The sequence below is a fragment of the Lagenorhynchus albirostris genome, chromosome 1 (assembly GCF_949774975.1).
Source record: "Lagenorhynchus albirostris chromosome 1, mLagAlb1.1, whole genome shotgun sequence".
NCBI lineage: Eukaryota > Metazoa > Chordata > Mammalia > Artiodactyla > Delphinidae > Lagenorhynchus > Lagenorhynchus albirostris.
This window is the reverse complement of record NC_083095.1, coordinates 185,340,164-185,352,142: the sequence shown is the minus strand read 5'-3', so window position 1 is coordinate 185,352,142 and position 11,979 is coordinate 185,340,164.

Sequence of the window (11,979 nt, the reverse complement as noted above, 5' to 3'; positions counted from 1 at the left end):
CAGAGAACAAACTAGTGGTTATCATTATCAGCATAAAAAGAATGAAATAATGCTATTTGCAGCAACATGGATGGACCTAGAAATGATCATACTAAGCAAAATAAGTCAAAAAGAGAAAGACAAATACCAGATGATATCACTTATATGTGGAATCTAAAATATGGCACAAATGAACATATCTATGAAACAGAAACAGACTCACAGACATAGAGAACAGACGTGTGGTCGCTAAGGGGAAGTGGGGTGGGGAAGCGATGTAGTGGCAGTTTGGGATTAGCAGATGCCAACGAGTATATAAAGGATGGATAAACAACAAGGTCCTACTGTATAGCACAGGGAACTATATTCAATATCCTGTGATAAACCATAAGCGAAAAGAATATTTTTTAAAAAAGAATGTATATATATGTATAATTGAATCACTGCTGTACAGGAGTAATTAACACAACATTGTAAATCAACGATATTTCAATAAAATAAAAAAAAGTTCATTTACTTACTAGGAGTTCTTTTGGGGAGTGGAGGAGAAAATTTCCAGACTGAAAGTATACAATGAAAGTATAATTTTCACTTTTAAATGCCGCATAGGTAAAAGCATTTCCAGCTGGGCAGCTGGGATACAACTGAACTTGTCAGAGAATTAGTGGTTAGTAACTTAAAAATGAGAATAAAAAAGCTTTGGTGTAATAAATAGCCCAAAGGGTTACTGTTTCTGGATTTTGGCAGCTTGGGCATTTTGTGTAAAGCACCTACTTTATTATGAATTATATTTTTTAAAAGTCCAAATTTAGGCTATTTACAACCTTTATGTTTGTTTTTCTTCAGTGCATTTTGAACCTATCGAGAAACTTGTCATTTGAAAATAATATGTGTGATGTCTGCTCTCAAAATCAGGTCATATTTCTGTGTCATGTTTTCAGGATATAAATCTAGGTAATGAGAACACTGCCCAGCAAGTCATTCAAATCCATGACGTTTAGTCTGGTTTTGATCTTGTTACAATGTGGCTTCTGACTCAGTAGGGCTGGGTGGGACCTGAGACTCCGCATTTTTGGGGTGTGTTTTTAACCCCAAATCTACAAGCACACAAGTTAGAAATCAGACATTCTGACTTCAAAGAGTGACAAAACTCTGGGCTAAAAATTCTCATCTAAACAGTGGTGGTCTGGGGCAGACATTATTCCTAATCTACTCTAGATCTCAAAAACTCCAAGCAGATGACCCTTTAATTTGGTTCCCAAATACACACGAGAGGCTAGATAGAGCACGACTTAAAAGTTGTAGTTATTCACTTGAGTATAGATACTTGTAATCTACATTCCACTAAAGAGTGTTAGCTTTAGAACTAGTTACCTTGCCATATAGGACAAGAAAATATTTGATTATCAGATCCTTAAAAAAGGCAGAGCATTTTGTGATCCAGAGGCCCCGTCTGTGGGTTTGAGCAGCTCTTCTTAAGAGTCTTTTCTAAGCAGATATCTGAGTTTTTATCCTGAGTGTCATCCAGAAGAAATTATTGTCAGGTGTCCATTCGTTCACAGTGTGTTTGAAAGAAAAACAACTGCATCAAAAGAGAAGTAGGAAAGGGAATGAGTAGTATGTATGATTAAGTTTGTTTGTTTGTGTTTGGTATGCTTTTCACTGACAAAAAGTTTTGAGAATTTGGGATTGTGTGGGCATATCCAGTGCTGAATTTCTAAAGCTCACCAGGATTTAAATTACATTTTTAATGCGTGGGACCAACAAATTAAAAATTTAAATGTGGTTGTTGAGAGAGGAAAGGTCGTTGGTTGTCCATGAAGTGGATCAACTTTAAGGCAGTATTTTTTAAGCTTCTTGGGTGATTTCCCCGTGAGGCTGTCCTAGGTTCTCTGCGCATAATTCTGACATCTGCCTCCCCACGGTGATAGTTCCTTGCTGTGGGAAGCTCAGCCTGTGCATTCAGCTCTTCCAGAGTTTGCTGGCAGACTCTGCGAGCCAGCATACATAGTACGGCACGTTGTGCATTTTCTGTGAATGTATCCCTACTTCTGAAGACACCTAGTCGATTATACTGTGTAAGAGATGGATCAACCCACATTTAGAACAAGAGAAGAAAGCAAAAAGGACTCATAAAAATATATAATACAGGCCCATGACCCATCACCAAAAATACTTGGAGCTAGGTATTCTCGGAATTCATAATTTTTCAGATGCTGGAAAGATAATATGATGCATATACTAAATATTTCATAATCTCCTCTGGGCTTGTGGCTGTGCCCTTCCATAAACCCAGGTCAGGTTTTGTCATTAGGAGAAATCAGGCCAGGTTTTGCTTGTCAAAGGAGTTGCAAAAAAGAACTTGGTATTTTCAGAGCTTTTCGGATTTCTGAGTCTTAGATGAGAGAGCGTGGCACTGTAGTTCTGTGGTGACTCCAATCTAGGGTTTATCAATCATGAATTAAGACTTCAGCCCTTCTTTGATAAAACCTCTACCGCCCATAGACTAGTCTCCCATAGACAGAACTTCTTTCTTCTAGAAAGGAGTTGAAAAGCACCTGGGGGCGTCAGAAAATTAGGACTCCTAGTGCCTTCTTTCTTTCTTTTTTGGTCACACGCCTTCCAGGAGCATGGTGTGTGGTAAGCATGAAACACCCACCTAGGAACCAGTGCTCACCGGGCTGTCTTCCTTCCAAACGAGGTGGGTCAACAGTGGTTTCTCCTCTTCAAGTCATGGTAGCCAAGAAGCCGAAAGGAGCAGCTGGGCTCCTTTCTGCAGCCCCCCACTGCCTTAAGAGCCCTTCTCTTTCCTCAGACTGAAAGTCTGCTCAGACTTTGCAACCCACTGTCCTGTCTTACAATCAGCTGCAGAAGACATTGTTTACAGGCTCTTGCCTTTTTCCTTTTGAATTTTTTAAAACCTATTTTGGAAAGAACAGATCAGATGTTGGCGCCTTCGTGACAGAGCAGCTATAAATACATTCTGAGGGATCTTGGACCGTGCAATTTCTAGCAGGTGGTAAACTTGCTCACCTGCTTGATATTATCTAAGAATGTGTGTGTCTGGCCCAGGAATTCATTTCTCCCTATTTCTGAGTCTTCCACTGACAGCCAGATATTCACTTCTCATATACCTCTGTTCTTCTTGAATCCTAAATGAATAAGTTCTTTGTTTCTTTCAAAAGAGAAATCCAGAAAGAAATTATGTTTGGGCCTCCCTGGAAAGTTCAGTGTCATAGCACCTTGACCTTGGGCTGTAAGTGCTCAAAAGTTTAGTTCAGACCCAGACTTTGCAAATGATCTTTGCAGTTTCTTTTACTTTCTCTAATATAGTTTATTGGTGGTTCCCCCAAATTTCATTCTATTGGAAAATCTTATTACTGTAATTAATAGCATCTTGACTATACAAAGATAGAAATAATAAGATGGAAAGAGTATTGAATCGGAATTTGAAGTCTAGGTTTGCCTATGGCTGGTTGTGCTACCTGAGAAGAGTCATTTAACTTTTCTGGCCCTCTGTTTTTCATCTTAGGATTCAGCTCTCTACTTAATTGCATTATTGTGAGGATTAAATGGAAAAAAATATAGGTAAAAGATGTAACAGAGTGCCTAGCTCAGGGTGGACACCTCAGTAGATATTAGTTGAATCTGAATTGCACTTTTAAAGGTTTCATTTATTGTCACAGCATTGTACGTAAAGACATTTTAGAGATGAGGAAGTGAGAAGACATTTAGCAACTTGTTTACTGAGGCCAGGAAATGAATTCAGGTCACCTGGCTTCTGGACTGGATGTAACTTTTAGGCTGAGAAACTCAGGGGTGAGAGAGTTTGATGATTTGGAAACTTGGACTTCAATCGTGCGGAATAAGGAATATTCACACCTCATGTCTTAGAGTTCTTAAAGGGATGGCAAATAAAGTGGTTGGAATTCGATAAATGATGAATATAATGTAGTCTAGGATGTCACCTGTGATCAGTAGTGGGCTATCTCTTTTATTTGGGGTAACTCGATATTTCTGGAGCATCCTTTAATTCTACACTCCTCCATGACGCTGTTGCATTTTGTAGGATGCAGGAAAATATAGGTCAACTGTCTTGTCCAAAAAAAAAAAAAAGTCTGAGTATGTTCATGGGTATTTTTATTGCAGCCACATCTACCAGTTCTCTGGAAACACCTGGAAAATTTATTCATCAGCATGTCTCTAGAAAGCCTATACAAACTTTTGAAACTCAGCAATCTCAAATGAAGCACTTTGAGTTGTGCTTGATTTGAACGAGTTTGACTCTTAGTAAATTTCCCATCTGCCTTCCTTTTCCTATTAGACAAAAAAGATAATATACCAGAATGTGATAGCCTATTATTCTGTTTTGAAGAGTTGCTTTTCACTTGTTTAAATTGTTAGAAATGTAAGGGTTGATATCCTTTTCCTATTTTCACAGTAATATCAACTATTTTCATCTGACCTACACCTATCGGAACACACTCTAAATTATATATCTCTCTGCTGGAGAGAGGGGAAAATGTGTAATATAGTGCTCAAGAAAATAAATGATTATTTATGAATATGCTTTGGTTATAAGCCTACTTACACCTTAATTTTAAACTTAGGCCTTCTATGAGTAAATTATTATAAGTTAAATAATTATATATATAAAATTATATATATTTAATTTAAATAATTTTATATATAAAATTAAAATACATAATTTTATATATATATAAAAGGCCATGTAATGCTTCCACTAATCATTGCAATTTACTCAGATGGAATTTTTCCCCAGCTGTAAGAATGATGATGAATTGATGATTTAATATTTTTAGAGTGACTTAGTATCATATACTTTTGGGGGTAGGTTTTACTTTGAAATAATTTTAAACACAGAAAAATTTCAGTTTCAAGAATAGTACACATAAGTCCTATATACCCTTCCCCAGATTCACCATTTGTTAATATTCCACCATATTTTCCGTCTCTCTCTCTCTACATATACACATATTATTTCTTCTCAACCCTTTGAAATTAAGTTGCAAAAGGTATGATGCTCTGTTACACCTGTAAATACTTCAATGTGTAACAAGAACTTTCCCTACATAGCCGCAGGACACCCATCCAAATCAGGAAATTAACACTGATATTGTACAATCTTCAATGGGGATCCCAGGTCCCCGTTCAAATTTCACTGATTGTCCCCATGATGTCCTTTATATGTCCAGAATCATGCATTGTATGAAGTTGGCATGTCTGTTTAGTCGTCTTCAGTCCGGGACCAGTTATTTAGTCTTCTCTTATCTTCCATGATCTTGACATTTTTGAAGTGTTCAAGCTAATTACTTTGAAGAATGTCCCTCAAAATGTTTTCTCATGATTACATTCAGGTGTATCACAGGAATGTCTCAGAAACGACTCTGTGTTCTCAGTACGTATTATCAGCAGGTACGTGATATTGATTTAACCTATTATTGGTGATGTTAATTTTTCTCACTTGGTTAAGATGGTGTCTGTCGGGTTTCTCCACAGTAAAGTTAATAAGAAATCTGTGGTGGGATATTAATAAGTATTGATAAGTATTCATTACAATGTTAATAAGTATTTTGTGGCAAGATAGTTTAAGACTGTGTAAATATCTAATCCCTCATTAAACCTTTATCCATTAATTCTGGCATCTAGGGGTGCTTTTCACCTGACCCGATCATTATTAAGATGGTTGGTAATTAATTATATATGCTACCATTCCTTCTATACATATTCGTTGGCATCCTACTACAAGGTAGAGCTTTCTCTTCTTATTTATCTATGTCTGTATGGATTCATGGCTTCCTGTTTTATTGAACGATTTATCATCCATTACTGGTACTACTGCTATTACTATTACACTTACTATGGTGCTTCAGCTGGCTCAGATTTGGCCAGTGAGATCCTTTTCGAGCCCCTGTGACTTTTGACAGTCTCCATCATCCTTGGAGAACTTCCTTATTCCTCACACAAGAAATCCAAGCACGTCTGATACTTTTGCTGCCCCAGCCTTGGAGTCATCCATTTCTGCAAGAAGCCCTAGTTAGTTTTAGCTGAGAATGGTACTTAGAAATCAAGATTTAGGCATTGAAAGTGCTCGGTGCTACCAGGGTGTCATCATTTCCATGTCCTCTCTATGGGTAGAGCTATATATACACATACATACATTATCTATACCTATGTATTCTGGAAACCCTGTGTTCATGCCAATGCCTCCAATTACAATCCAACATTACACGAGTTAGTTACTCTAGTCTTTCCTTTCCCAGATTTGTACCTCCCTCTCCAACAGTGAGTAGCTGGCCCCCATTTTCCTCAACATATCTGATTAATTCTTTCAGATGTAACTCCCACTCATCTCCAGTGATTCTTTTTTTTTTTTTTTTTTGGCCACGCTTTTGCATGGCTTGTGGGATCTTAGTTCCCCAACCAGGGATTGAACCCTGGCCTTCGGCAGTGAAAGTGCCAAGTCTTAACCACTGGACCGCCAGGGAATTCCCTCATCTCCAGTGCTTCTGACTCACATTGGCCAGTGCAGGGCGAGAGCCAAGAGGTGTCCCCAGCCCTGGTGGTATGCCAGCTGAGAGTCCCTCACCCATATGGTTTTGAATGAATCTTGACTCTTTTACTGAGGGGCTGTAATCTAGTGGTTACATGTGAGATCTCTACAGTCAGAATGTCAGGTTTACATAACAGCTGGGCCACTTAAGAGCTGTGTGATCCTGGGCAAAGTAGTTAACCTCTTCTCGGCTCTAAGATCCCTCTCTTCAAAGACAGGCCATAGCAGGAGAGCACGGGCCACCCTGCTGCTTCTTGCTGACTTGGGTACAGATCCGGAGTCTCAGAATAAAGGCTTCTGCCTTCGCTGGTCCAGTAGCCATTGACTGAATGCTGAGCAGCAGCCTTCAGCAGGCCCCGGGGCTGGAGCATGTGAGAGGGCTTCAGGGGAGTGGGTGGCTGTACCAGCCAGGTGGACCAAGTGTCATCAAGAGGGCTTGCCTACGGCATCAATCCACTTGGGATAACTATAACCCAGTGCAGAATCATGTCCAGTCGTGGCCTTAGTTTCTTCACCTGCAAACTGAGGGTGGTGCTGTGGGCTTCCCGATCTTAGGAAATTGTTGTGTGAGGATCAACTGAGCTAGTGTTCCCCAGTGCATGAAGTGGGAGATGTTTAAAGAACATTTCTCACCCTTTACCCCCTTTTAAATCCAATACATTTTCACTGTAGAAAATTTAGAAAACCAATGTAAGCAAAAATAAGGTATTAGCTGTCACTGGTAATATCACTGGTAACCCCATCAGGCAAAGATAACCATTTATACTTGGGAATATGTCCCTCCAGTCTTATTTCTGGGCACATCGTTGTAAGGTACTAAGATTATGGAGTTCCCGCTCCCTTCTCTTCTCCCTGTACAGGTGAGGACCAGATTCCTTCTGGGGACCATTCCCGGATACCCCCGAGCCTCTCGCTGGCTGGACCCAGCAGTACAACACCCCCACAAAGCAGGCAGCAGGCAGGCCAGGTCTACGTGTGCAGCCAGGGCACCTTGCACCACGCACGCCTCCTGGGGCGGGTCTGGGGCGGGGCGGGGCGGGGCGGGGCAGGAGGTGGGTGGTGGCGCGCTTCTTCCTTCCCAGGTGCAGGAGGCCAGGAAACAGGTTTTCTCACTCTTTGATCATAATGAGTTATCTAATGCGGAAGCTGCCTGCAGCCCAGATTCCAGGGGAAATAGCAGCGCAAGCCTTTTCTATTCGAGGGCTACCCCGTGACAGCTTCTCTGGGTTGAGGTGTTTGGGAAAGCGGATAGATTCAGAGGATGTGGAGGGTCGTCGTTCTGAGAGATGTGCACACATTGACTCACGGGCTTCCCATCCCTTCTGCCCTTCCTTTGATGTTGGTGTCAGCTTGTCTGGCTGGTCCACTGACCATACGCTTGGTCATTTTGTCAATATTTTCTCAAAGATTGCCTAACACTATATTGGTGCCTGGGGAGAAAAAGGGGGAGAATCTATAAAAGCGAGCTTTATTCCCTCAGGATTTTTACCATGTAAGTAATGAACAGATACTAGTCCAAGTTCAAGATGGCTTTGAAGAACCTTCAAGCAGCTCCTCTAAGGATCCACTGATCTTCCCAGCACTTACGTCCATCACAACTCACCAGTCTGGGCCCTGTTCTGGGACTGACATCTTCATATTTTGATTCATTTAATAAACATATTAATCTGTGCTAGGTATTCTGACCCAGATTTGTTCCTCACTATCTATTAGTGTTTTCAATTTTCACCCTTAGAGATCTGAGACCTTTGTGTCTAGATTTTATTGGCCAAAAAGCAAGTGTCTGATTAAACCATAAATAGCCCTTGAGCTTTTTCATCGAATGCATTGCTGTGTGTTAGTTGATACGAGCTCTGTGTAGGGCCTACATGGAGGGAAGGAGGGGAGAAACACACCAAGGGAGGCGGTGAGGGGGACCCAGGAGGAACTAAAGCCAAGCATCGTGTGGTTTCATCATTTAGCAAGCATTTGGATGTAGCTCATTACTTTATTCAAATCCATCACCTCTGCCCCGTGTCTTTACTTCCCTTCTCCCCAAGCTTAGCAATGTCAATGAGAAGGAGAAGACCACATCTTCTGTCCTTTCCTGAAATTCTAGCACCTCCTCACTGGTCCACCCTCTCAGCTGATGACCTTGACTCCAGTTGATAAAATAGACATGATCCCAAGAGAACAGCCTGGATTTTCCCCACCAAATCTACCCACCTCCTTGCCTTTGTAGCAGACACTTTGCTTCCTCTTTTGTTACAAAACAAAACGAAAATCAGTCCATGCTCATCCCTGTGTGTGTTTTTAAAATGCAGTTTTGCATTTTCTAACTGAACACCTATATTACTTTTATTAAAATATGTCAACAAGAGGAATCTGAGCAGGTCAATTGTGGTCTAATTTTGCTTGCTTGTTTTCCCTTAATATTTCTCTGAATTAAAAAAAAAAAAACACCAACACCTAATATCAGCCTCCTGAGGCAATAGAAATAAAAACAAAAATAAACAAATGGGACCTAATCAAACTTACAAGCTTTTGAACAACAAAGGAAACCATAAACAAAACAAAAAGACAACCTATGGACTGGGAGAAAATACCTGCAAATGATGCAACCCACAAGGGCTTAATTTCCAAAATATACAAACAGCTCATACAACTCAACAACAATAAAAGCAAACAATCCAATTGAAAAATGGGCAGATAGACCTAAACAGACATTTCTCCAAAGAACACATACAGATGGGCAACAGGGACATGAAAATATGCTCAATATCGCTAATTATTAGAGAAATGCAAATCAAAATTATGAGGTACCAGCTCTCACCACTCAGAATGGCCGTCATTAAAAAGTCAACAAATAACGTGCTGGAGAGGGGGTGGAGAAAAGGGAACCCTCCTACAACGTTGGTGGGAATGTAACTTGGTGCAGCCACTGTGGAAGACAGTATGGAGGTTCCTCAAAAAACTAAAAATAAAATTACCATATGATTCAGCAATCCCATTCCTGGGCATATATCCAGACAAAACTATAGTTCAAAAAGATAAATGCACCCCTGTGTTCATAGCAGCACTATTCACAATAGCCAAGACATGGAAACAACCTAAATGTCCATCAACAGATGAATGGATAAAGAAGATGTGGTATATATATACAATGGAATACTACTCAGCCCTAAAACGAACAAAATCATTCTATTTGCAACAATACGGATGGACCTAGAGATTATCATACTAAGTGCAGTAAATCAGAAAGAGAAAGACAAATACCATATGATATCACTTATATGTGTAATCTCAAATATGACACAAATGACCCTACCTATGAAACAGAAACAGAATCACGGACATAGAGAACACACTGGTGGTTGCCGGGGGGAACGGGTTGGGGGAGAGATGGAGTGGGAGTTTGGGGTTAGTAGATGTAAAGTGTTATATATAGAATGGATAGACAACAAGGTTCTACTGTACAGCACAGAGAACTATATTCAACATCCTATGATAAATCATAATGGAAAAGAATTTAAAAAAAGAATGTATACATGTGTATAACTGAATCACTTTGCTGTACAGCAGTAATTAACACAACATTGTAAATCAACTACACTTCAATAAAAAAGAGTTTTTTAAACACCTAATACATGTTTTATTATTTTTAATAAAATGAAAATATTTTCAAAACCTAGAATTTGAGTCACATTAAGAAAAGAGCCTTATTGGCTGACAGAATCTTGTTCTGCAACCCTCCCCTTAGTGCTTTTGTCTTATCCAATGAGTCTGCTGACTACTGTTAAAAAGGAATAAAATTCACTCTTTCTGGAGAAGATTTGATATCTTCAAGAACCATGAAAATATTTATATTCTTTGTGCTAATATCTTGACTAATAGACTTTGTGCTATTATCTTGGGGTAATCTAAAATATAGAGAAAAGGCGATATTCATGAAAATTCTCCTCCCAGTATATTTATTATAGTGAAAAGCAGAAAGTAGCTATATGACATGTAACAGGCAGCCACTGAAAACAATGATGTCAAGACTTTGTAGCAGTGTGGAATATATGCTATAATAAGTGAAAAAATAGGATTATAAAATTGTATATTATCTATGATATGGGAGAAATTATTCAAATAAAATGACTAGAATTTATATTCATTGTAGGGTGGTGAAATTATAGATGTTTTGAGTACCAGTTTTCTTAGATTGTGTAACATTAAATATGTAATAAATAATTTAAAAATTTACTAGAAATAACTAATATTTAAGAAAGTAGGCAGCTCTAAGAAGCAAAAGTGCTTTTATAAATTATATAGCAACATCATGGAAGTAATTAAGTTGCTACTGTATTAGGGTGGGAGGTACCTATAGCATTATTTTGAGTTATCCCATTAACATCTTAAGCAACATAACATCACAAAGGAATGGGAATAGTTCAAGGGAACTTTGGTGACATATTCTATGTCTGACACGTTCTGGTTCCATGTATTACAGAATTTTCTCTATCTCTGTATGTAAAAATGTAGAGATATGTGTGTATATATATATATATATATATATATGTAGGTACATGTATATTTAAAACTCAAAAATACATATTTAAAATTATTTTCAGGATATTTTGGGATCAGAGAACAAAATGAATAGATATTGCCTCCTATTCCCATTCTCTGCTCTGGTGTTTATTGAGTCTTTGGTTTTTTTTTTGGTATCTTGAATACAATTTTTTTTTTAATTAAAAAAAACAGCTCATACACAACACATACAATGTAGTGTTAGTTTCTACTATACAGCGAAGTGGAGTTCCGTGTGCTATACAGCAGGTTCTTCTTAGTTATCCATTTGATACATAGTAGTGTATATATGTCAATCCCAATTCATCCCACACCCCGCCCCCTGGAATACAATTCTTAGCATGGATGAGAATAAGGCTAGGAGCTGCTAGCCTTCCTTTTGTTATACTTTTCTTTCCCCTCCTAATAATATTAGTTTTCAGTACACAGAGTTCAGTATAACCTTGGTCACAATTGGTAACATCTGAAGCTAGGTCTGCTAATGTGTGAGCAAAGATAGATTACTCTGACAGAAGTGAGAAGCTGGCCAAGATCCAAAAAGCTAAACCAGGGAAGTGCTCTATGAGTAACTTTCAGACACAAGGTGTATTTAGATCCTGGATACCCAAGACAAGTTTAGAAAAGGGCGCATAACTATTGAGTACCTAAAAGCGTAAGGTTTTGAGCTCCTTCCTTTATGGGAATGACTTGAGAGCTTTCAAGTGGTGGCTGGAAATGGCCGGGGGAGAGAGGAGTGCGTCTGTGTATTCCCTGTGGATAACCTTGTCCAAAGCCAGTTCTACATTCTCCTATGTGAGCCAACAAATTCCTTATTTTGCTGCACACATTTTGGCTTGAGTTGTTTTTCTCTTGCTGCCCAAACCATTATAACT